Consider the following 26903-nt stretch of genomic DNA (forward strand, 5'->3'; position numbering starts at 1 on the left):
AATCATTTGTCGTCCTTCTTAATATTTCGATTTGTAGTCACGTTTTAGGCTTGTTTTAGCTCCCCACGAGAGAATGCTAGATTGTTTAAGAAATGCTACCACTTGTCCATAACCACTTCTAACCATCGGTTTAAAAATTCATATTGTTTGTGTTTCATCAAGTCACGGATTGTATGTTTATCTTATCTTTGTTCTTACTTAAATGAACTGGTGTTGTAATCCTTCGGTAAGAAGTGATATTCGTGCACAATGATAAAGATATGTTTCCTAAACCATTGTAACCATGAATGCCAATTAAAAATAAAGACACGACATTTTCTCTTAGGTTTTCAACTGATGAGCTCCTTCTTTTCCATTAAAAAAAATGAAAAAGATGAGTATCATTTTAATATAAACTGTATTCTAATATATATATATCTTGATCTATTTCGCTTTAACCTTTGGCTTCGTTCCGCACAGCGTGTAAGTATCCATCTTAATTTGATTATAACTTCTCTATAATCATTTGTCATCTTTCTTGATATTTCGATTCGTAGTCACATATTAGGCTGTGTTAAAGCTCACCACGAGAGAATGCTAGGTTGTTTTAGAAATACTACCACTTGTCCATAACCACTTCTAACCATCGGTTTAAAAATTAAAATTGTTCGTTTTTTATAAAATCACGGATTGTATGTTTATCTTATGTTTGTTGTTACTTTAATGAACTTGTGTTGTAATCCTTCGGTAAGAAGTGATATTCGTGCACAATGATAAAGATACATTTCTAAACCATTATAACCATATATGCCATTTATAATTTATGGCATTAAAATTGTCTCTTAGACTTCCAATCGATGATCTCCATATTTCCCATAAAAAAAAGAGAAATGAAAAAAGATAAGTATCATGTTAATAAAACAGTTATCTAATATGTATCTTTATCTATGTTTCTTTACCCTTTGGCTACGTTGTTAGTGCGTAAGTACCCATCCAAATTGAATTATCACTTCTTTATAATCATTTGTCGTCCTTCTTAATGTTTCGATTTGTAGTCAAATATTAGGCTTTTTTAAAGCTCACCGCGAGAGAATGCTAGGTTGTTGTAGAAATGCTATCACTTGTCCGTAATCAATTCTGACATTGATTTAAAAATTCATCTTTAATTTTTCATCTTTTATAAAGTCACGGATTGTATTTTTTCGATGTTATTTCCTACTTTAATGCTATAGTGTTGTATTCCTCCAATATGCAGGGATATTCATGAAAGGCATGACATTTGTCTTGAAGGCTTTCAACGATAATCTCCTTATATCCCATGAAAACAGTGAAATTAAAAAGATGAGTATCATTGTAATATAAACTGTATTCTAATATGTATCTATTTCCCTCTACCTTTTGGCTTTGTTCGTAGCGGGTAAGTATCCATCGAAATTTGATTATAACTTCTATTTAATAATTTGTCATCCTTCCCCTCTACCCTTTCTTACGTGATAAAGTAATCATTAAAATATGAACCATTAAAGATAGTTTAGAGGCGATGAAACTGATGTTGTACAATATTTTGTTGAATTAACGTGCACAATTTTTAGTATGTACGCTTTTGGTGTCCTATTCAATAAACAAAATAGGAGGGGACACTTTGATTTTTTTCTTCATGTTTTTTTCTCAACAATTTCAAACTAATTATAACATGAATCAAGATGACAAACAAATTAATACATCTTCAACGTTAAATAATTACATTGTGATACTAACATAATATAATCATGAAGACAGATTGGCATATAAGTTAAGCTTGAAGTAGTGGTAAACCAATATTGAACGTATTGTTTTATAAGAAAAAAAACATGATGTTGGGGATGACAGTGAAAAAAAGATGTACGATCAGAAGATAGGAGGAGATTTGATATAAAGCGATAAAAAGTGATTCATGAAGCTGTACTGAATAGATAAAGAGAATTAGGTAGAAGGTAAAAATGAAGAGTGACGTGCGGGAAGTACCATCAGTTTAACAATTCAAATGTTTTGTCTTTCAGAAAGTCACGTATTATATGATTATCTTATTTTTTGTCTTACTTAAATGAACTGGCGTTGTAATCCTTCGGTAAGAAGGGATATTCGTGCACATTGATAAAGATATGTTTCTTAAAACATTGTAACCATGAATGCCACTTAAAAATAAACGCACGACATTATCTTCTAGGCTTCCAAATGATGATATCATTCTTCCCCATAAAGAGAGAGACATGAAGGAAAAAAAAGAGTATCAATTTTATATTAATTGTAATCTAATATCATCTGTATTTGTGTTCCTTTTACCCTCATCCTTTGTTTATAGACGGTAAGTATCCATCTAAATTCAAATACATCTTTTTTATATGCTCTGGCCCTTTTTCAAAATTTTGTTCATCTTTTCACTTCTACGCTTTTGTTCAGCTCATCACGTTATAATGATTGGGTGTTAAGAAATAATACCACTTTTCCATGATCACTACTAACCATCAGTTTAAAAATTCGATTTATCGTCTTTCAGAAAGTCACGTATTGTATGATTATCTCGTCTTTTTTCTTGCTTAAATGAACCGGTTGTGTAATCCTTCGGTAAGAAGGGATATTCGTGCACAATGATAAAGATATATTCCGAAACCATTGTAACCATATATGCCATTTATACAATATGGCATTAAAATTGTCTCTTAGACTTCCAAATTAAGATCTCCATATTTCCAATAAAAAAAGAGAAATGAAAAAGATGATTATCATTTTAATATAAACTGTAAGCTAATATGTATCTTTATCTATGTCCCTTTACCCTTTGGCTATGTTCATAGAACGTAAGTATCCATCTAAATTTAATCATCCCTTTTTAATAATCATTTGTCGTCCTTCTTAATATTTCGATTTGTAGTCACGTTTTAGGCTTGTTTTAGCTCCCCACGAGAGAATGCTAGATTGTTTAAGAAATGCTACCACTTGTCCATAACCACTTCTAACCATCGGTTTAAAAATTCATATTGTTTGTGTTTCATCAAGTCACGGATTGTATGTTTATCTTATCTTTGTTCTTACTTAAATGAACTGGTGTTGTAATCCTTCGGTAAGAAGTGATATTCGTGCACAATGATAAAGATATGTTTCCTAAACCATTGTAACCATGAATGCCAATTAAAAATAAAGACACGACATTTTCTCTTAGGTTTTCAACTGATGAGCTCCTTCTTTTCCATTAAAAAAAATGAAAAAGATGAGTATCATTTTAATATAAACTGTATTCTAATATATACATATCTTGATCTATTTCCCTTTAACCTTTGGCTTCGTTCCGCACAGCGTGTAAGTATCCATCTTAATTTGATTATAACTTCTTTATAATCATTTGTCATCTTTCTTTATATTTCGATTCGTAGTCACATATTAGGCTGTGTTAAAGCTCACCACGAGAGAATGCAAGGTTGTTTTAGAAATACTACCACTTGTCCATAACCACTTCTAACCATCGGTTTAAAAATTAAAATTGTTCGTTTTTTATAAAATCACGGATTGTATGTTTATCTTATGTTTGTTGTTACTTTAATGAACTTGTGTTGTAATCCTTCGGTAAGAAGTGATATTCGTGCACAATGATAAAGATATATTTATAAACCATTATAACCATATATGCCATTTATAATTTATGGCATTAAAATTGTCTCATAGACTTCCAATCGATGATCTCCATATTTCCCATAAAAAAAGAGAAATGAAAAAAGATAAGTATCATGTTAATAAAACAGTTATCTAATATGTATCTTTATCTATGTTTCTTTACCCTTTGGCTACGTTGTTAGTGCGTAAGTACCCATCCAAATTGAATTATCACTTCTTTATAATCACTTGTCTTCCTTCTTAATATTTCGATTTGTAGTCAAATATTAGGCTTTTTTAAAGCTCACCGCGAGAGAATGCTAGGTTTTTGTAGAAATGCTATCACTTGTCCGTAATCAATTCTGACATTGATTTAAAAATTCATCTTTAATTTTACATCTTTTATAAAGTCACGGATTGTATTTTTTCGATGTTATTTCCTACTTTAATGCTATAGTGTTGTATTCCTCCAATATGCAGGGATATTCATGAAAGGCATGACATTTGTCTTGAAGGCTTTCAACGATAATCTCCTTATATCCCATGAAAACAGTGAAATTAAAAAGATGAGTATCATTGTAATATAAACTGTATTCTAATATGTATCTATTTCCCTCTACCCTTTGGCTTTGTTCGTAGCGGGTAAGTATCCATCGAAATTTGATTATAACTTCTATTTAATAATTTGTCATCCTTCCCCTCTACCCTTTCTTACGTGATAAAGTAATTATTAAAATATGAACCATTAAAGATAGTTTAGAGGCGATGAAACTGATGTTGTACAATATTTTGTTGAATTAACGTGCACAATTTTTAGTATGTACGCTTTTGGTGTCCTCTTCAATAAACAAAATAGGAGGGGACACTTTGATTTTTTTTCTTCATGTTTTTTTCTCAACAATTTCAAACTTATTATAACATGAATCAAGATGACAAACAAATTAATACATCTTCAACGTTAAATAATTACATTGTGATACTAACATAATATAATCATGAAGACAGATTGGCATATAAGTTAAGCTTGAAGTAGTGGTAAACCAATATTGAACGTATTGTTTTATAAGAAAAAAAACATGATGTTGGGGATGACAGTGAAAAAAAGATGTACGATCAGAAGATAGGAGGAGATTTGATATAAAGCGATAAAAAGTGATTCATGAAGCTGTACTGAATAGATAAAGAGAATTAGGTAGAAGGTAAAAATGAAGAGTGACGTGCGGGAAGTACCATCAGTTTAACAATTCAAATGTTTTGTCTTTCAGAAAGTCACGTATATATGATTATCTTATTTTTTGTCTTACTTAAATGAACTGGCGTTGTAATCCTTCGGTAAGAAGGGATATTCGTGCATATTGATAAAGATATGTTTCTTAAACCATTGTAACCATGAATGCCACTTAAAAATAAAGGCACGACATTATCTTCTAGGCTTCCAAATGATGATATCATTCTTCCCCATAAAGAGAGAGACATGAAGGAAAAAAAAGAGTATCAATTTTATATTAATTGTAATCTAATATCATCTGTATTTGTGTTCCTTTTACCCTCATCCTTTGTTTATAGACGGTAAGTATCCATCTAAATTCAAATACATCTTTTTTATATGCTCTGGTCCTTTTTCAAAATTTTGTTCATCTTTTCACTTCTACGCTTTTGTTCAGCTCATCACGTTATAATGATTGGGTGTTAAGAAATAATACCACTTTTCCATGATCACTACTAACCATCAGTTTAAAAATTCGATTTATCGTCTTTCAGAAAGTCACGTATTGTATGATTATCTCGTCTTTTTTCTTGCTTAAATGAACCGGTTGTGTAATCCTTCGGTAAGAAGGGATATTCGTGCACAATGATAAAGATATATTCCGAAACCATTGTAACCATATATGCCATTTATACAATATGGCATTAAAATTGTCTCTTAGACTTCCAAATTAAGATCTCCATATTTCCAATAAAAAAAGAGAAATGAAAAAGATGATTATCATTTTAATATAAACTGTAATCTAATATGTATCTTTATCTATGTCCCTTTACCCTTTGGCTATGTTCATAGAACGTAAGTATCCATCTAAATTTAATCATCCCTTTTTAATAATCATTTGTCGTCCTTCTTAATATTTCGATTTGTAGTCACGTTTTAGGCTTGTTTTAGCTCCCCACGAGAGAATGCTAGATTGTTTAAGAAATGCTACCACTTGTCCATAACCACTTCTAACCATCGGTTTAAAAATTCATATTGTTTGTGTTTCATCAAGTCACGGATTGTATGTTTATCTTATCTTTGTTCTTACTTAAATGAACTGGTGTTGTAATCCTTCGGTAAGAAGTGATATTCGTGCACAATGATAAAGATATGTTTCCTAAACCATTGTAACCATGAATGCCACTTAAAAATAAAGACACGACATTTTCTCTTAGGTTTTCAACTGATGAGCTCCTTCTTTTCCATTAAAAAAAATGAAAAAGATGAGTATCATTTTAATATAAACTGTATTCTAATATATATATATCTTGATCTATTTCCCTTTAACCTTTGGCTTCGTTCCGCACAGCGTGTAAGTATCCATCTTAATTTGATTATAACTTCTCTATAATCATTTGTCATCTTTCTTGATATTTCGATTCGTAGTCACATATTAGGCTGTGTTAAAGCTCACCACGAGAGAATGCTAGGTTGTTTTAGAAATACTACCACTTGTCCATAACCACTTCTAACCATCGGTTTAAAAATTAAAATTGTTTGTTTTTTATAAAATCACGGATTGTATGTTTATCTTATGTTTGTTGTTACTTTAATGAACTTGTGTTGTAATCCTTCGGTAAGAAGTGATATTCGTGCACAATGATAAAGATATATTTCTAAACCATTATAACCATATATGCCATTTATAATTTATGGCATTAAAATTGTCTCTTAGACTTCCAATCGATGATCTCCATATTTCCCATAAAAAAAGAGAAATGAAAAAAGATAAGTATCATGTTAATGAAACAGTTATCTAATATGTATCTTTATCTATGTTTCTTTACCCTTTGGCTACGTTGTTAGTGCGTAAGTACCCATCCAAATTGAATTATCACTTCTTTATAATCATTTGTCGTCCTTCTTAATGTTTCGATTTGTAGTCAAATATTAGGCTTTTTTAAAGCTCACCGCGAGAGAATGCTAGGTTGTTGTAGAAATGCTATCACTTGTCCGTAATCAATTCTGACATTGATTTAAAAATTCATCTTTAATTTTACATCTTTTATAAAGTCACGGATTGTATTTTTTCGATGTTATTTCCTACTTTAAAGGGATCCGGTAACTTTGTCTCAGATTCTGAAACAAAATTCTGGATTTGGCTCATGATGCAATGATAATTATAAACCTTTAGGTCAGTCAGGAACCCCATGACGTTTACAAGCCGATCGCCTGTCTGATTATCAAGATATTTATGATTGGAAATACAAATTTTGAAAACCGTTCGCCTGACGGTTTTCATAACACTACAGTCTATTGGGGAAAACGAGTATGGTAAAACCGGTCACTCAAAGATTTTTACTTTTTTGAGGCACTTCTTGATCATTTTGAAGCGCAATTTTTTTAGGGCTTCAATATTACACCATATCACAGACACTGATGACACGTAGGGCCGTGTATCTCAGATTTAACATTGTTAAACGATCCCTTTAATGCTATAGTGTTGTATTCCTCCAATATGCAGGGATATTCATGAAAGGCATGACATTTGTCTTGAAGGCTTTCAACGATAATCTCCTTATATCCCATGAAAACAGTGAAATTAAAAAGATGAGTATCATTGTAATATAAACTGTATTCTAATATGTATCTATTTCCCTCTACCTTTTGGCTTTGTTCGTAGCGGGTAAGTATCCATCGAAATTTGATTATAACTTCTATTTAATAATTTGTCATCCTTCCCCTCTACCCTTTCTTACGTGATAAAGTAATTATTAAAATATGAACCATTAAAGATAGTTTAGAGGCGATGAAACTGATGTTGTACAATATTTTGTTGAATTAACATGCACAATTTTTAGTATGTACGCTTTTGGTGTCCTCTTCAATAAACAAAATAGGAGGGGACACTTTGATTTTTTTTCTTCATGTTTTTTTCTCAACAATTTCAAACTAATTATAACATGAATCAAGATGACAAACAAATTAATACATCTTCAACGTTAAATAATTACATTGTGATACTAACATAATATAATCATGAAGACAGATTGGCACATAAGTTAAGCTTGAAGTAGTGGTAAACCAATATTGAACGTATTGTTTTATAAGAAAAAAAACATGATGTTGGGGATGACAGTGAAAAAAAGATGTACGATCAGAAGATAGGAGGAGATTTTATATAAAGCGATAAAAAGTGATTCATGAAGCTGTACTGAATAGATAAAGAGAATTAGGTAGAAGGTAAAAATGAAGAGTGACGTGCGGGAAGTACCATCAGTTTAACAATTCAAATGTTTTGTCTTTCAGAAAGTCACGTATTATATGATTATCTTATTTTTTGTCTTACTTAAATGAACTGGCGTTGTAATCCTTCGGTAAGAAGGGATATTCGTGCACATTGATAAAGATATGTTTCTTAAACCATTGTAACCATGAATGCCACTTAAAAATAAAGGCACGACATTATCTTCTAGGCTTCCAAATGATGATATCATTCTTCCCCATAAAGAGAGAGAAATGAAGGAAAAAAAAGAGTATCACTTGTATATTAAGTGTAATCTAATATCATCTGTATTTGTGTTCCTTTTACCCTCATCCTTTGTTTATAGACGGTAAGTATCCATCTAAATTCAAATATATCTTTTTTATATGCTCTGGTCCTTTTTCAAAATTTTGTTCATCTTTTCACTTCTACGCCTTTGTTCAGCTCATCACGTTATAATGATTGGGTGTTAAGAAATAATACCACTTTTCCATGATCACTACTAACCATCAGTTTAAAAATTCAATTTATCGTCTTTCAGAAAGTCACGTATTGTATGATTATCTCGTCTTTTTTCTTACTTAAATGAACCGGTTGTGTAATCCTTTGGTAAGAAGGGATATTCGTGCACAATGATAAAGATATATTCCGAAACCATTGTAACCATATATGCCATTTATACAATATGGCATTAAAATTGTCTCTTAGACTTCCAAATTAAGATCTCCATATTTCCAATAAAAAAAGAGAAATGAAAAAGATGATTATTATTTTAATATAAACTGTAATATAATATGTATCTTTATCTATGTCCCTTTACCCTTTGGCTATGTTCATAGAACGTAAGTATCCATCTAAATTTAATCATCCCTTTTTTATAATCATTTGTCGTCCTTCTTAATATTTCGATTTGTAGTCACGTTTTAGGCTTGTTTTAGCTCCCCACAAAAGAATGCTAGATTGTTTAAGAAATGCTACCACTTGTCTATAACCACTTCTAACCATCGGTTTAAAAAATAATATTGTTTGTGTTTCATCAAGTCACGGATTGTATGTTTATCTTATCTTTGTTCTTACTTAAATGAACTGGTGTTGTAATCCTTCGGTAAGAAGTGATATTCGTGCACAATGATAAAGATATGTTTCCTAAACCATTGTAACCATGAATGCCACTTAAAAATAAAGACACGACATTTTCTCTTAGGTTTTCAACTGATGAGCTCCTTCTTTTCCATTAAAAAAATGAAAAAGATGAGTATCATTTTAATATAAACTGTATTCTAATATATATATATATCTTGATCTATTTCCCTTTAACCTTTGGCTTCGTTCCGCACAGCGTGTAAGTATCCATCTTAATTTGATTATAACTTCTTTATAATCATTTGTCGTCTTTCTTGATATTTCGATTCGTAGTCACATATTAGACTGTGTTAAAGCTCACTACGAGAGAATGCTAGGTTGTTTTAGAAATACTACCACTTGTCCATAACCACTTCTAACCATCGGTTTAAAAATTAAAATTGTTCTTTTTTTATAAAGTCACGTATTGTATGTTTATCTCATGTTTTTTCTTACTTAAATGAACTGGTGTTGTAATCCTTCTGTAAGAAGTGATATTCGTGCACAATGATAAAGATATGTTTCCGAAACCATTGTAACCATGTGAATGCCACTTAAAAATGAAGGCACGACATTATCTTTTAGGCTTCCAAACGATGATCCCCTTCTTTCCCATACAAAAGAGAAATGAAAAAGATGAGTATCATTTTAATATGAATTATATACCTCACTTAAGTAATCCAGCCATCTGATTGGTCGAATTGCATTCATAAACTTCAACTGTTCCTGTAAAATTCCCGGTAACCATGCATAAAACATTTAATATTTTTAATAACCATGGTTATTAAAAAAATAGGTCAGTCTCCATGGTTACCCCATAGGTTTACATGTTAAAAAATGGTTTGAGCGATCGAGGATACCGTATGTGTGCGAAGGATTGGTCGGTAATTTCAATACAATTGAATCTCGATCGATCTTACCGACAATTTTATCTTGCATTGTTGACATGAAGACGAAAATAAACTTCCAAAAACAAAAAAACAACATCTGCCGATAGATCTAGATCTAAGTTCGTGCCAATATGCATTGCAAAAGTAAAAGAAGGGTGCTTTTGCGAAGCATTCATCACGCCGAAGCCGGTTTCAATCCATTTTAATGTATATATTGTACAAAACTGCCAAGCATGTGAACAGCGCGCGATGGCCGAGTGGTGTAAGGCGTTGGTGAAGGATTCATCACACATTGTACGCAAGAGTTCGACTCTCACCTTCGACAAAAAAAAAAAGTATTTTTAATTTTTTATTTTTTAGTCTATTTTTTTTCGGCATATAAAAGTATTAATGACTGCTTTAATATTCGAGAAATAGTTGTTTTCATACGCTCTCGGGAAGGTTAGAATTGGGCTATTCCCCTCGGCAAGCCTCGGGGAATAGCACAATTCTAACCTTCCCTTGAGCGTAATAAAACAACTATTTCTCTCAAAGCAGTCATTAATACTATACTATATTCTAATATATATCTTGATCTATTTCCCTTTAACCTTTGTCTTTGTTCATAGTGTGTAAGTATACATTTAAATTTGATTATAACTTCTTTATAATCATTTGTCGTCCTTCTTGATATTTCTATTCGTGGTCACTTTTAAGGCTGTTTTAAAGCTCACCACGAGAGAATGCTAGGTTGTTTTAAAAATACTACCACTTTTCCATAACCACTTCTAACCATCGTTTTAAACATTCAAATTGTTCGTTTTTCAGAAAGTCATGTATTCTATGATTATCTTATCTTTTGTCTTACTTAAATGAACTGGTGTTGTAATCCTTCGGTAAGAAGGGATATTCGTGCACAATGATAAAGATATGTTTCCGAAACCATTGTAACCGTGAATGCCACTTAACAATGAAGGCACGGCATTATCTTTTAGGCTTCCTAATGATGATCCCCTTCTTTCCCATACAAAAGAGAATTGAAAAAGATGAGTATCACTTGTATATTAAGTGTAATCTAATATCATTTGTATTTGTGTTCCTTTTACCCTCGTCCTTTGTTTATAGACAGTAAGTATCCATCTAAATTCAAATATATCTTTTGTATATGTTCTGGTCCTTTTTCGAAATCTTGTTCATCTTTTCACTTCTACGCTTTTGTTTAGCTCCTTAAGTTAGAATGATTGGGTGTTGTAGAAATTATTCCACTTTTTCCATGATCACTTCTAACCATCAGTTTAACAATTTAAATTGTTACGTCTTTCAGAAAGTCACGTATTATATGATTATCTTATCTTTTGTGTTACTTAAATGAACTGGTGTTGTAATCCTTCGGTAAGAAGGGATATTCGTGCACAATGATAAAGATATGATTCTTAAACCATTGTAACCATGTGAATGCCACTTAAAATAAAGGCACGACATTATCTTTTAGGCTTCGAATTGATGATATCCTTCTTTCCCATAAAGAGAGAGAAATGAAAAAAGATGAGTATCACTTGTATATAAACTGTATTCTAATATATATCTTGATCTATTTCCCTTTAACCTTTGTCTACGTTCATAGTGAGTAAGTATACATCTAAATTTGATTTTAACTTCTTTATAATCATTTGTCGTCTTTCTTGATATTTCGATTCGTGGTCGCTTTCAAGGCTGTTTTAAAGCTCAACACGAGAGAATGATAGGTTGTTTTAGAAATGATTCCACTTTTCCATAACCACCTCTAACCATCGGTTTAAACATTCAAATTGTTAGTCTTTTAGAAAGTCTTGTATTGTATGATTATCTCATCTTTGTTCTTACTTAAATGAACTGGTGTTGTAATCCTTTGGTAAGAAGTGATATGTGTGCACCATGATAAAGAAATGTTTCCTAAACCATTGTAACCATGAATGCCACTTAAAAATGATGGCAAGACATTTTCTTTTAGACTTCCAAATGATGAGTTCCTTCTTCCCCTTAAAGAGAGAGAAATGAAAAAAAAGATGAGTATCACTTGTATATTAAGTGTAATCTAATATCATCTGTATTTGTGTTCCTTTTACCCTCGTCCTTTGTTTATAGACAGTAAGTATCCATCTAAATTCAAAATATCTTTTTTTATATGTTCTAGTCCTTTTTAAAAATCTTGTTCGTCTTTTCACTTCTACGCTTTTGTTCAGCTCATCACGTTATAATGATTGGGTGTTGTAGAAATGCTATCACTTGTCCGTAATCAATTCTGACATTGGTTTAGAAATTCTCATTTTTCATTTTTTATAAAATCACGGATTGTATGTTTATCTTATGTTTGTTCTTACTTTAATGAACTTATGTTGTAATCCTTCGGTAAGAAGTGATATTCGTGCACAATGATAAAGATATATTTCTAAACCATTGTAACCATATATGCCATTTATAATTCATGGCATTAAAATTGTTCTTTAGACTTCCAATTGATGATCTCCATATTTCCCATAAAAAAGAGAAATGAAAAAGATAAGTATCATTTTAATATAAACTGTAATCTAATATGTATCTTTATCGTTGTTTCTTTATCCTTTGGCTACGTTCTTAGTGCGTAAGTATCCATCCAAATTTAATTATCGCTTCTGTATACAGCGTGTCCACACACAAAACAATTTATCCCGAAACTCTATAACGATACGTCGTGTAAAGTATCATCGTATAAATTCCAGGATGTCCACACACAAGAAACGTCGTCACTAAAGAATCATCGTATAAAGTGCCCCCTGTCCACACACAATATTTTCCGTGATTAGGCGTGATACCGTTTCGCGATAGTTTTACGATGAAAATTGTAGGTGTGGACGCTCACTAACGATACGTCGTATGAGGTCTGATCTCATTTCGCTCGAGGTCACGTTAAGCCCCGCCCAGTTAGTTACACTAGTTACACTCCCCCTGTCCACACACAACATTTTCCGTGATTAGGCGTGATTCTTTATAGAGTTTCAGTTCGAAACGATGCCCAAACCTGCGTTTCGTTAGACTAGTTTCGTTATACGACGTATCGTTAGTGAGCGTCCACACCTACAATTTTCATCGTAAAACTATCGCGAAACGGTATCACTATCGCGAAACTCTATAAAGAATCACGCCTAATCACGGAAAATGTTGTGTGTGGACAGGGGGATAATCATTTGTCGTCCTTCTTAATATTTCGATTTGTAGTCACATTTTAGGCTTTTTCAAAGCTAGCCGCCAGAGAATGCTAGGTTGTTGTAGAAATGCTGTCACTTGTCCGTAATCAATTCTGACATTGGTTTAAAAATTCATCTTTAATTTTTCATATTTTATAAAGTCACGGATTGTATTTTTTTGTTGATGTTTTTTTCCTACTTTAATGCTATAGTGTTGTATTCCTCCAATATGCAGGGATATTCATGAAAGGCATGACATTTGTCTTGAAGGCTTTCAACGATAATCTCCTTATATCCCATACAAACAGTGAAATTAAAAAGATGAGTATCATTGTAATCTAAACTGTATTCTAATATGTATCTATTTCCCTCTACCCTTTGGCTTCGTTCATAGCGGGTAAGTATCCATCGAAAGTTGATTATAACTTCTATTTAATCATTTGTCGTCCTTCCCCTCTACCCTTTCTTACGTGATAAAGTAATTATTAAAATATCAACCATTAAAGATAGTTTAGAGGCGATGAAACTGATGTTGTAAAATATTTTGTTGATTTAACATGCACCACTTTTAGTATGTACGCTTTTTGTGTCCTCTTCAATAAACAAGATAGGAGGGGACACTTTGATTGTTTTTCTTCATGTTTTTTTCTCAACAATTTCAAACTGATTATAAAATGAATCAAGATGATAAACAATTTAATACATCTTCAACGTTAAATAATTACATTGTGATACTAACATAATATAATAATGAAGACAGATTGGCACATTAGCCAAGCTTGAAGTAGGGTAATCCTATATTGAACTTATTGTTTCAGAAGAAAAAAAACATGATGTTGGGGATGACAGTGAAAAAAAGATGTACGATCAGAAGATAGGAGGAAATGTTATATAGAGCGATACAAAGTGATTCATGTAGCTGTGCTGAATAGATAAAAAGAACTAGGTAGAAGGTAGCCTATCCGATATGCGTCGGGCTTTACAAGTATACTAATTGCGTTTATTTGGAGAGTGACATCGGCGCGGGCGTCAGCCCGAGCGCCTATCATCACTGGTAAATGCGAAAAGTTTTATTTTCTTTTATGTACCATGTTTCGTTCGTAGAAAATCTACGAACCCCCTGTGTAGCTCTTTCATGAATATTTATGTAGCATGGACCAAAATAGGCCAATGAGCGATGAGGAACCTGGAGATGATATTTGATTGGTTGAATCAAAGTGATCGATCACCAAATAAGGTTAGTCTTATGAATCATGCATGAGAATACGCTCGTCACACATACGATACACATTATATGAATAATGATGAGTTGACCAGTGATGATAGGCGCTCGGGCTGACGCCCGCGCCGATGTCAGTCTCCATAACGCGATCAGTATATTTGCCATAATTATATAAAGCCCGACGCATATCGGATAGGCTAGGTAGAAGGTAGAAAAGAGGGGTGGAAGTACAGATTTAGAGAGATGGAGGAGGGGATCAAAAGAGAGGGAAAGATTGAGAAACAGAGATTGAAACAGAGTGAGAGAGAGAGAGGATGGGGGGGGGGGGGTGTTACACCCATAAATGTAATAACGCCCACAAATGAAATAACACTTTACCCACAAATGTAATAACACCCACAAATGTAATAACACTTTACCCACAAATGTAATAACCACTTTACCCACAAATGGAATAATTTTGAATCAACCACAAATGGGGATGTTACACCCACAAATGTAATAACGCCCACAAATGTAATAACGCCCACAAATGTAATAACACTTTACCCACAAATGTAATAACACCCACAAATGTAATAACACTTTACCCACAAATGTAATAATTTCACCTACAAATGTAATAACTACTTTACCCACAAATGTAATGATTTCGAATCACCCACAAATGTAATAATGACTTTACCCACAAATGTAATAAATTTGAAGTGATATTTTGTCGAATTCGTTCAAAACTAAAACCCTGTAATAAAGCATGGGTATAGCGCGCAGTCTTTACTCCAGACCCGGTTATTTCAAAAAAATTAAAAACCTTCAAACTAAGACCTCACCATCTCATTCCTGTGGAATAACATGGGTATAGAGCGTAGTCTTTCCTCCAGACCCGGTTATTTCAAAAGAAATAGAAATTTAAACAAATCGTCGAAACTATATGTGGAGAAATATGTATTAAGGGGCTATTCATACTTTTCTAAAGAAAATGGAAAAAAATACAACATTTTGCTCGAAATTGCAAATTATCCTCAAACCTGTTAAATGTGATATCATCTTGATGACAATTTAACATCCTGCTATGTGACATCTAACATATGGTAAAATGAGGTTCCATTAAAAAGTAATCTCCAAAACCATTCAACAGTAGTTATATATGGCGGCCATTTTATTTCAGCAGCATCATTTCAATGTATCAATTGTGCAGGGAGGTGCCATGAATACGTTGATACCCACCTACCTTTTACAACATTCCATGTCTCAAAAAACAACTCTGCCCCTAATTATACATAGTATTTCATGCCTATGAGAGTTTTTCGGTCAATGGTCTTTATGTAATAATTTACCGCCCATATTAATTTAACCGTCGAAGAAATTGCGCTTTCCACATGTTTAAAATCCAAGTCTCAATATCATTGACTTTACCTTATCCAGTAGCGTTCCATTGGTTCATATACAAATAAATCTGAGCTCATTTTAGCCAGTGGCGTAGTCAGCTAGAAATTATTTATCAAGGGAGCAACCCCCCCCCCCCCCCACCCGACGAAGAAGCAGCATGAACCTTGGCTGCCGGAGATAGCCGGGCATGGGTATTTTTCTTTTATACACACAAACCCAGGGATTTAGACGATTGTTTCTAATGAAACTGTTCGTAAACATTCTAAACTCTGTTTTAATCCATTATGTGAGTGTGTGTTTGTGTTTGAGAGAGCACAAACGAGCGAAAGAAAGAACATAAAACAGGGAAGGAACATTGAAGTTCAAGGAAACTTATGTGTTGAAAGAGGTTTTACTTTTCATTCTTTGTTTACTTAGGCCCTAAAAATGGGGTAGATAAAAATAACTTACAAATATATATTTGTTTGTCTTCAAAAGTTTCACCCGGTGTCCAAGACACGTTTAATTGTTTTCAGCGTATTATCTAACATTCTACAAATAAGTATGTAAGAACAGCGGAAAGTGATATGATGATATTTGAGCATATGCCTCAAGTGTTAATATGTACTACACCTTTTTACTATTGACTTTTTTCAAATAACCATGGGCCCATCTCATAAAGAGTAACTATCGATTCAAATCGATCACAAGTCTGCGGTTGATTTGTTTGGAGGACTTACGAGACAAAGTCCAGGTCAACCACTGTGTCTATTTCAGGGGGCTTTGCTTAGAAGACGTAGTGTATCTTCTAAATACAATAACTCATTCACACGAACAAGACCGACACCAGACCGATAACAGCCCCTCCCCCCTCCCCCAACCGGCCCAAAATTGGTCAGTTTTGAGTTGATGTGGAGCCCGTTTCGGCAATTTGATAAAGGTGATACAGAGTGATACAGTCATGTCAAAACCAAAACTGTTTTTTTTTTATCATGAAGGTTCTCCTTGCTTTTTTCATGTTTTGTTAGAGTTTAGAAAGTTTTTTCTTTCTGTGGCAGGCCAAATTTTTGTTTTTATCCTGCATATATGTTGTGTTATTCTTGATCTTTATCATTAAATATTATACTAATAAAGTCGAGGGAAACTACGACTACCTGCCATTTCTTAAACATAACTCGGGGAGCAATCGGGATGATAATTCCTACGGTGGCCTTTCGGCACCCCCCGAGATCCTGGCTCGGGGGCCGAGAGCACAGCAAGCGTATGCCGAAGCAGCTAAAGCTGGCAAGAAGAAAGTATTCCGAACTCGCCTGATGCTTGTGGGACAAGAACGTGTTGGAAAGACAAGTCTAAAGAAAACTCTTACAAGACAAGGGTAATCTCTTTTTTTTATCCCTTTATTTGTTTACATTCTGTTCTGTCTGTCTCTCTGTGTCTCTGTCTCTATTATTCCTTTTTTTTTTTTTATCAGTTCTGTCTTTGTATTATTTATTTTTTCCATTCAGTTGAGAAGAAAAAAATACAACTTTAATTCCAGTCATGTTGGCACTTTTTTTTTGGATGCACGAACTTTTTTTCTCAACGTAATAAGGGGTCAGGGAGCAAGATGACTTTGATCAGGGTTGTTCTGTTGTTTCGATAATGAAATAATTCCCTTTGTCATTACTTGTCCTTTTTTAATCGCATTTATCTCTTATTTCTCTTTTGTTGGTAATAGAATCATTTCTAATCAGTGAACATGTACATGTGTTGTACACTGTCATAGTAGTCGTTTGTAATAACATGTGTGAATGTGCAAAAAAATAAACACTGCAAATTATGTATACAATAATGTGATAAATGTGATTTGTACACCATGTCTAAAATGTTTATAATCGTGCTGCAATGTCTATATTCATATTACTTGCTGATCACTTGAGGAAGAAGTAAGATGACACATCAAAACATTGTGCAAAATAATTAACTACTGGAATCTAAATGTAAAACTTTTCCGGATTCATTTTATAATTGAAAGGTATTGAAATTATTAAACATCGTTGACACAGGTATCAATATTTTGTTCTAACTGGACATAAATGAGAAAATAAAGAATAACAACTTGAAAACATTTCAAACTTTGAAATATTTCTAATCTTTTATTCCAACACTCGGACTTGACAATGAATATTTATGTTAGATGTTAATGGAGGACATCACTTTATATTGTAAAGACGTCATAATGTTTTCTTTTTCTTTTCTGATTTGAAGGAAATAAATAGTTTAAAAAGTATACAACGTAATAATATTTTTAATAATGATGTACCCGTGCCTCCTTTGAGGGGCTATCCAATCTTTATAGCAAGTTGCTTTGAAGGAAAGCAGAAAAAAAGACAAACCTATTGGTGAAAGTTTGAATCAAACCGGTAAACATTGAGAGAGGTATGACGTTTCGAAAGTCGTAATGTCGTGTGGTGTTGATTACGGCAACTACTCTATTATGGTACAAAAAAAGTGATATAATTTGCCAATATGAAATTCGATTCAATTATGGCCCGGTCCCACTGGCCGATGGACACAAAACGTATGCATGAAGGACACAGCGGACGAGCAAAATTTCGGGAGTGGCTCCATCCGTTTTCATCCGCTCCAGAAATGGACAAAATTGGCAAAAATTTGCGAAAACAGAACGGAAAATAACGGACTTGGGTAGTATGTAGCGGGGATGTTAAACGGATGTTCATCGGAAGCCTAGCGGATGAAAGCGGATGGAAGTTGATGACAGCTTTGAATACTTTATATACGAGATGCATACGCTTACATCCTTTCTATTTCCGTGCTACTAACGATGTATAGACGTTCCATGTACCTTAACTTTCCGCCCTCTTTCCGTTTTCGGCTGCAGCGGATGTGAGTTGCGAGGATGCCCAGAGGATGCAGAGAGGGTACAGCGGACGTTTAACGGATGTTAACGGACATAGAACGTTTGTTACTCGTATTTGTCGCGGATTTACATCGTAATGGCCCGGTCCCACTGGCCGATGGACACAACACGTATGCATAAAGGACACAGCGGACGAGCAACATTTCGCGGGCGGCTCCATCCGTTTTCATCCGCTCCAGAAATGGACAAAATTTGCGAAAATTTGCGAAAACAGAACGGAAAATAACGGACGTGGGTAGTATGTAGCGGGGATGTTAAACGGATGTTCATCGGAAGCCTAGCGAATGAAAGCGGATGGAAGTGGATGACAGCTTTGAAAATGTTATATACGAGATGCATACGCTTTTACATCCTTTCTATTTCCGTGCTACTAACGATGTATAGACGTTCCGTGTACCTTACCTTTCCTCCCTCTTTCCGTTTTCAGCTGCAGCGGATGTGAGTTGCGAGGATGCCCAGAGGATGCAAAGAGGATACAGCGGACGTTTAACGGATGATAACGGACATAGAACGTTTGTTGCTCGTATTTGTCGCGGATTTACATCGTACACGGCGGAAGTTCATCCGGTCTAAAGGTTTTGTGCAGCTCAAAACTTTTTGCGCGGATGAAATCACAGTGGACGGATGCTCGATGGATAGAGCGTATGAAACACGTATGCAATGAGTACACAACGGATGCATAGCGTTTTCCAACGGATGGCAAGATTTTGTTACGCTTTACATCCTCTTTGCATCCGTAAGTGCAGTGGGACCGGGCCTTAACGGCGGAAGTTCATCCGTTTTAAAAGTTTTGTGCAGCTCAAAACTTTTTGCGCGGATGAAATCACAATGGATGGATGCTCGATGGATAGAGCGTATGAAACACGTATGCAATGAGTACACAACGGATGCATAGCGTTTTCCAACGGATGGCAAGATTTTTTTACGTTTTACATCCTCTTTGCATCCGTAAGTGCAGTGGGACCGGGCCTTTAAATAATGGTTTATTAGACATTTTTCACGACAATAAGCCGTGTGTACACACAACAACTTGAATATGTGAGGTACTGTAAACAGTAATAAACATTGGTGAAATCTGTTTTAATATAGATGATAATTGTTCCTGGATACAGACGAAATACATTATCAAAGTTACAGATATAAAGGTGCACATTATTATAAGCAGTATCAAGAAAATAAAGCACACACTTGAACAAGATAAGAATAGTATAGATGTACATATACACTGGATATGATCTCTCTCCCTCCTTTTTTTAATTTGAAGTACATACCATGGGACAAGGTGCTTCATTGTCAGAACTAATATTTATCATATTTGTACGTGGCGATATATGGGAGAGCTCTTCATCTCAAATTACGTCACAAATTATTTCACAATATGAATTCACTAATTCACCAATCGGAGATTCGCATAGATTAAATGATTTTAACCTCGACAAATTTATAATTCAACATTTTCTTTTGGGATTTGTTCATTGTACTCGGATTTGTCTGACTTTACCCAATTCAGCTTGTTGAACGTTTTGAATACCTTGCGTATAGCTTTTACTTCTGTGAATCGGAATAAAAACGTGTATATATCATGTTCAATAATATTAATGTTATTATTATTATTATTGTCATTATTCTAATTGTATTATTGGTTCAGATTTGATAAAAATGAGGCAATAACGGACGGTGTAGAAACAACAGACGCTTGTGAAATTAGCATCGAGGTTGTAAAGACTTGCGAGAAAATGTGGTCAATTCACAAGAAAGGACATGAGAATGAAGATAACAAAGGTAAGTAAAATTTGAACAAAGATTTTACCTTTACTATAAGAAACAACAATAAATTATATGCATAATTATATCTTTCTTTCTGATATCATAAATTGTTCAAACTGTTGGTGACAAATGAGGATAGAAAACACTTTTGAATCAAAACTTAAAACGTATCTTTTCATTTTAATGTCTTAATGTTACTTTTCGTAAGCACATGTAAACTTTGGTTTATAAATGTCGTTTATGTTTGTCGTTCTTCTTATATGGCATTGTTATTGTTAGTATTAGCATCATTATTATTATTACTATCATTATTATTAATTTTTTGTGGTTGTTATTACAGTTATCAATATTTTAATATTTATTATCATCATTATTGTTATCATTAATACTGTCTGAAACATTTCCTGACATAGCAATTACTAAGTTATAATTCTTGCATTGGTTTTAAGGATAAAAGAATTGAATTGAATAATGCGACATCTTAAGAACCACTTGAGAATTGAGGCTCAAACTTAGCGATAATGTGTATCACCGTAGGAAGACGATAACAGTAGATTTTTGTGTAACTAGTTCAGAGGTCAAAGGTCACAGAGGTCAACTTATGTAATTTCGGCTATCAGCCTTGTTATTGCAACATTTCTAGAACCACTAGAGATATTATAATAGGCTCAAACTTGGGAATAATATGTATTACCATAGGAAGACAATCTCATCGGATTTCGGGTAAAAAAAAAAGGAAAGGTGAAAGGTCACAGAGGTCAATTTTTGAAATTACAGATTTTAGCCTTGCTATTGCGATATCTCAAGAACCACAAGAGATAGGCATTTTTTACATTGTGATATGTCACACATAATTCCATCCATTTTGTATACTTAATTTAGGGTGGATGCATATTGGAGACGCAGTCGCATTTGTCTTGTTATTCTTATTATGGATAGCATGATCTTAGAATTCACCGAAACATATCCTTTTCAGCCTTGAGTTTTGAAGACAATTATAATCTACATCACCATGCAAGCCGACACTTACAAGCAACATCTAATTATATTTCAGTCAAGATGTATATATTACTAAAATTGAAGGAGTTGCATCACATCACATCAAATTTCGAACTATCTGGTAATTTGTAACTTCCTATAATGACAGAATTGCACATAAAATCGTTCATTAAAATCGTATAATTTAAATTATTCTAAAGTTAATCAATCTAATATTACAATTTAATACATGATACAATAGTAGAATATGATATAAGATCATTTACTTTCACAGAGGATGAATACAAAAAAGCCCTTGCGGATGACATAGCAAAGAGGCTGACCGTAAACCCACAACAGGTAATCATCTCCATCCAGGTATTTTTTTCTTCTTCTGATTTGAGGTAAATCCGTTAGAGAGAATTAGGTGTCTATCGTACTTGTTAGTCCGAATAACAATTCTATACAAGTCAATGTAGTAGTGAGTTATGATTATGATGGAGAAGTGGATTTAGCCAGAATAAAAATATTATATTAATGATGATCATCCAAAGAAAAAAATGATTTCCACAATTGTGTTAAATAAATATGATATCAATATACCTGAGTAGTATGTAAAGAACGATAATTATATGGGCTGTCCTAGATTACAATGCACAATAGTATATCGAGGTTGCTATTTCCTTTGCATTTCATTCATGATGATATATTTTGATTATTTGTATTAGTACATTGCAGTATTCGCATACTCTAGCACATGTATTAGCTGTTTGTTTGCATCTTGTGTGTCAAGTAGTTCAGTCAATCATACAATTAAACAATAAATTGCTCTCGACCAGTCTAGAATGACAATGTAAACCAATAAATAATGGGATTATCTCATTAATTACTTAAACAAATAAATCCTACTTGCTATTTGTGATGCGGCTAGTGCAAGCTCCATGATTACACTCTTGACTGATTTATTTTGTGTAAAGGATGAAGGACGTTTTGAACCACACAGCAGAGGTCTAAATCCTGAAGAAGCAGGTTTGTGTATATGTTTTTGGTTAGCATTGATTTGTTTGTGTTGTGTGTTTGTTTTCTTAACTCTAGAGATCAATTCTTATATTATCGTCCATAATATATAAAGTATTAGTATGATATAAAAATTGATGACAAATAAGTATTTACTCCTGTTTAAGTGTTATCACATAATATGTTTTCATAATTCAGTGCGCAATTTAAACTGCTACCAATTTTGACCTAATAAGAAATAAGCTACATGAAATATTATCATAGCAATAATGATAATAATTATAATAGTCACATTTGTAGGCCGATATATGGTAGAACGACAGTGCACATGTTCCACTCCCTGAGGAGTATCGGTACCAAGCAGACCTGCTTCCTGCAGAAATTTTATCTTTGAGGTAACCCCAATCTTATTCAGATGCTTAGGAAGATTGCTTTCTCAGTAATCCTAGCATCACCAGGCGCAGCTAAATCTACACCGATGGCCCAACCACCACCATTTCTTGGTATTTCACAGCTTACCAGTTCTCCTCCTAGGTCTTGATTTCAATCTGTTCCTTCTCTTTCTCAGTAATCTTAGCATCACCACGCGCAGCTTTATCAATTACGATGCATTGACTCTTCTGTCCACCACTAGGATATATTGATCTGTCTAGATGTTAAAACCCCAGAGCAATTTTTTTCAGCATGTCTTTACCATCTTCCCTGGCTCATTATCATACCACTTGTCTGTAGCTTCAAGTCAATTGTTGACAATGATCCAGTGTATAAATCTGGATGCATTGTTGTGTCGTTGGAGGTCCTCAACCCGCGCCATTTTACTGCATTTACTGTTCAGTTGACCTGCTGTCCCTTCCTTTGTTCCACATATTCTTCAGAGCAGCACACATATTTTTCTTAACCTTCGCCTTGAATGCATTTGTCCTCAGTGCTTGATCTTGAGCCGCAGTGATAATACCTTCTGTCTCTTTCTGAACGCAGGGCCCTCATGGAGAACAGTATGAATACTGATTAGGCTTCCCTGGGTAAACAAAATATAATATTATTATTATTATTATTCCTTCTGGTATCCCTTCTTCGTCCAGTCCCAGGACCTGTCATACTGTCATCAACTGACCATGTAGTGGCTTAGCCTTCCAATTCTTAAGACATCCTTCATACGTCCATGTAATAGGTGTCCTATTCCAGTACACCAATATATTTGCAGCCATCTTCTTCCAATGATTTCATGAGGCAATGCGTCCATGAGGCAAGGTGATTCCATCATTCTTCTCAACCCTCACTCTCTTTACTATGAGAATAGCACACTTCTTGAGTCCAAACTCCATTCCAATGTCATCACTGAACACATGGATTATGTTCACTAGTGAGTCCACCTCCCCTTCATTCTTCCCGTCGAGCTTTATGTCAACCATGGACATCAAGTGAATGAGAGTCTCAGACTCCTTGCCTGAGGGATATTGTCTTTCCGATCTTCATAAGACTATATTGACAAAGGTATCAAGCAGATGAAAAATAGCTTCATTCAACAGTTTCCACATAAGTGGAAGGCATGCTATGGGCCTGAAGTTATCCTTAAGATTCATCCACTAAGGTACACTACCGGTTTATTTTTTCAGTTCGGATATAGTCTTTAATGATTATGATAAAAATAGTCACATTCGAACTTTTGAAGGCCATTTTTAGGTGGTAGCATGATAATGCACATGCTCAATTGACCAGGCGCCATTTTATGCTAGGAGTCCACTGGGACAGCGCCAGTTGGTGCCAGTTTGCGCTAATGCAATTTACTGTGGCGCCTAGTGGCGCCAAAAATGTGCCTTGTGGCGTGTAGTGGCTCAAACTGCCTCACAACTGGCTCGTGGTGGCCCGTAAAGGCACCAAATGTGAATGTGGCGCCACTTGCATCGAGCAATCAGCGCCAAGTGTCCGGCAAGTGGCACCAAATGGCGCGAACATATCGCCCTTTGGCGCAAACAATCCGCCTGTTGGAATCCACTGGAATGTAATGGCGCGCGCCAAGTTGCGCCAATGAAATTTGGCGCCACTAGGCAGTGGCCACCTCAGCATCTCTCATCATCTTCTGATGGAGCAGCATCATCACTCCAACATTGTCAAAAGCCTCAGACATATCAAAATTGTAAATATTTAGTAGAGATGTTGTTCATACAGCAGCTGAGGAGAGTCTGAACCAGGTAGCCGATGGCCGGTATTTATATAGTCGGCAAGTAGCGCCAAGCGGCGGCAAGTTCAAACCAATTTGGCGACCTTTGGCACAAACTAATCACCAAGTGGCGCAAAGTAACCGTCTATTGGCGCGAATGGCGCCAACAGGGTGAATTTTGGAATCAAATGGCCGTGTAATGGCGCGAACTGGCTCAAACTGGCGCAACATTTTGGAGCAAGCCGGGTGGCATTTGGCGCACGCCATATGGCACCCAGTTTATTCCACTTGGCGACACATGCCGAGCGGACATTAATTCGGCGCCACAGCGAGCCACTACGCGCCAATCACATAATCTTTGGCGCGACCTGGCACCAACTGGCGCTGGCCCAGTGGACTCCTAGCATTACAAACGCACACATGCCAATCCAACCACTCTAACGTTCGCATCCTTCTTGGTACCCTTTTAACACCTGGGAGGAGTGGCAGATGTAGATTAATTATGAATATATATGTCCTACAAAAACATATATGTATTTCTTCTTTCTTACAGACAAATCTGTCTTCGATAGTGTGAGGGCGCCCAAGGCTAAAGTGAAGGGTAACAATATGCCGAATCGAATAGCAAATCTGGTGCGGAAAATGCTTAAGAAGAAGGTTCACATAAAGGTAAACTTCCTGTTTTTAACCTTGTATCTTTATGTGGTTTAGTCTGTCATGCAATGACACAATGAATTATTCTAGACCAGTCCAGAATGACAGTGTAAATGCAAGACAGGTTGAGAGTAACCGTCTCATCAACCACTTATTTTAGGATATAAGAATTTGTGTGTATTGCAAGGTTCTGGAATCATCAAAATGAAAAGAAATTTGGCCAAGTCTTGGTAAAGTTACAAACACTGTACACAGAGAGATGTATATGGGACTACACGAACATGTGGCGTAAAAATCATACCCTGGATTGTTACGATGTTACACGACATGTTTAAAATGGGAAGGCGTTTGAAGAGCCATGCTTTTCAGGGAACATGTTTTATCTTATGTTCTTCCACACTTGCATAATAACAATGATAACGCTCACAAATTATTTTTCACCTCTTCCCAGAATTTAACCTTCTCTTTAAAAACAAAAGTAGTTCTAGTTGTTAATTGCAATGCGGTTAGTGCATGCTGCTCGATGACAATCTAAATTCTGGTTTATTTTGTGTACAGGATCAAGACAGTTTAGAATCACGCAGTGATACTCCTCTCAGCAGCGGCCTGAATCCTGTAAAAGCAGGTTTGTTTGTTTGTGTTTTTTTCGGGGGGGGGGGTTTGTAGTTGGCATGTGTTCTTTGTTCGTTTGCTTTTTACTATTCGATCAATCCTTAATTCATCGTCCATAAAATATAAAGAATCAACAAAAATTACCAACAAGTAAGTATTTTCTTGTTAAAACTCCCTTTAAAATGTTCTCACAGAAAACAAATGTATAACCCACTGATCAAATTACACTGCAATCGATTCTGACTAGTTAAATGTCAGTTATATGTAATATTCTCAAAATATGTAATACCCTATCCAATGAAAATACGACTTAATATAAAGGGAAACCTGAATGAATGTAGAACACAGAAATAAAAAAAAATAAAAAAAAAACCTTTACCCTTTCATTATGGCACAACAGCAAATTAAATCCTTATTTTCCGTACCCCTCCAAATTACGGGTCAACAGGGGGTTAGATTTCCCGAGGTTACATTGACGACATAACATGTGGACCCCATCGGTTTACCTTTATAGCTGAGGTGATGGGCCGTGCTTGAGTAATGCAAAGTCATTGTGAATATGCAGACTCCACGTAATATATGATTTGTTTTCCAAAGGTTTTTATTCATTCCTCTCATAAAGAAAATTGTACATAATGTTTAACATTGTATACAAAACAACAAAATATTCTTTTCATACGTCTAAATAAATTTGGAAGTGAACTTTTACATTTCCATACAAGGTTAAAAATAAAGTTACACATTTACAGATGAAACAAAATTTACATAACCAAAATTATATTTTCATATTTTAAACAAATCGCAAATATAGTTTGTACTATTTCCTCAATATTTTGTTTATCCTCTTAAATTTCCTTCAGAGAGAAAGAAAACAAAAGGGTTATGATAACGAAAAATTTAAAAAAAAAGAAGATGATGTCATAAAGTCGATAGCACGTTTTTAGGTCGAC

General features: G+C 34.4%; 1 long non-coding RNA gene across 1 annotated transcript; it reads left to right on the forward strand.

The window, feature by feature from the left end:
* Window positions 1-16939: 16939 nt before the first annotated feature.
* On the forward strand, window positions 16940-21861 carry LOC105440973. The gene is made up of 3 exons (XR_971871.2): window positions 16940-17219; window positions 20413-20546; window positions 21805-21861. It is a non-coding gene; the product is annotated as an uncharacterized LOC105440973 (long non-coding RNA).
* The last annotated feature ends 5042 nt before the right edge of the window (window positions 21862-26903 follow it).

The sequence above is a fragment of the Strongylocentrotus purpuratus genome, unplaced genomic scaffold (assembly GCF_000002235.5).
Source record: "Strongylocentrotus purpuratus isolate Spur 01 unplaced genomic scaffold, Spur_5.0 spur5_scaffold_20, whole genome shotgun sequence".
Classification (NCBI taxonomy): Eukaryota; Metazoa; Echinodermata; class Echinoidea; order Camarodonta; family Strongylocentrotidae; genus Strongylocentrotus; species Strongylocentrotus purpuratus.